The sequence below is a fragment of the Arachis duranensis genome, chromosome 6, assembly GCF_000817695.3.
Source record: "Arachis duranensis cultivar V14167 chromosome 6, aradu.V14167.gnm2.J7QH, whole genome shotgun sequence".
NCBI classification, from domain to species: domain Eukaryota; kingdom Viridiplantae; phylum Streptophyta; class Magnoliopsida; order Fabales; family Fabaceae; genus Arachis; species Arachis duranensis.
In genome coordinates, this window is record NC_029777.3 from 91,451,702 (window position 1) to 91,453,145 (window position 1,444).

The following is a 1,444-nucleotide window of genomic DNA, read 5'->3' on the forward strand; positions in this document are numbered from 1 at the left end:
CTTAGGATTGATCTCAAACTTGTTGGAGTCAATTCCTACGCTTTTTGTACCTTTGAAAACAAGTTTTAAACCATACCATTTGGCTAGCATCGAATTGCAAGATGTGCATCAAAACATTTTGTGAGTGTGTGTTGAGAGATTTAGCAATTGGTTCTTAACAAGAAGTTACCTAAGTCCTAAGACACTATACTTGTCTTCAAATGTTGTGGACTTGAGTTTCTTGTTGTTGTTGTGTTGCTTTCAACTCTTCATTCCTCAACGTTGAATGTTGGTTGATCTTTCAACATGCTTGTTCATTCAAGTTGTTTGTTGGTTTGTCTTTCATGTCGTTTGTTGGTTTGTCATTCATCAAAACCTACGAATACAAACTTCGCATACAAGCTACATGATTTACAATTTCCCCCTTTTTGATAATGACAAACCAATTTTGAGGATATGCATTTATAAATGATTTTGAAAGCAACAATAATGCACTTTGTTTTATAGAAAGCTTTGGAGAAGACTTCACAAAAAAAATTTTGCAGGAGTTCCCCCTAAATATGTGCATTTGTTCCCTTAAAGGGCGTTTATAAAAAAAAAAACGATTTAGATATCAAAGTTTTTGCTTAGCAGAAGTCTTTTTGAAATCATTGTTTCGCAAACTTATTTCTTCTTTTCAAATCCTCAAACTTCTTCTTTTTCAAAAGTTCAAAACTTCAAATATCCTCAAACTTCTCTTCCCCCTTTTGACATTATCAAAAAGAAAGGAGTTTGAAGTGTGTCATAGAAGCATGCATAAAACAAAATTTTTTTTTTTAGTTCAATTTCTCTATTAATCTCAAGGATGAGATATTCCCCCTTTCAAAAAGAATTTGATTTCCTCTTTTTTTTTTATATATAATAAGCATGCATAATTCCCCCTAAAGAAGTGAAATATATCAAGGCATGCATATTAACTTAAAATAGGGGTACCAAGCCTATTTTGAGTTATTCACCAAATAAGCATACAAGCATTAATCATTAAACAAAATTATGAAGGAAATATCAAAGTATTAAAACCATAATAGAAATCCTTAGCTTACTAGAAGTTAGTTTAACAATTCATATAATCAAATAAACATAAAGCAATAAAAAGTGACTTGATGAAGAGGAGACAATCAATCTTGGTCTTCATCATCATCATTATCCTCTTCATACGGTAGGTGGATGCCGAAATGCTCATATAAGTCATCAATACGACGATCCAAGTGACCCGTGCGATGATCTACACGAGACACACGACGATTAAGTGCTTCAAGTTGCCTACCATGCTCTACTTCAATCCTTTGGATGTTTTGGTTGATGGATTGTAATTCTCTCATTACATCAACCAAGGAGGGTGGTTCTTGAGCTTGAGGTGCTTGTGGAGGAGCTTGCTCTTGAGGACCTTGTTCATCAACATTTCTTCTTCCCATTTTGTTGAGAA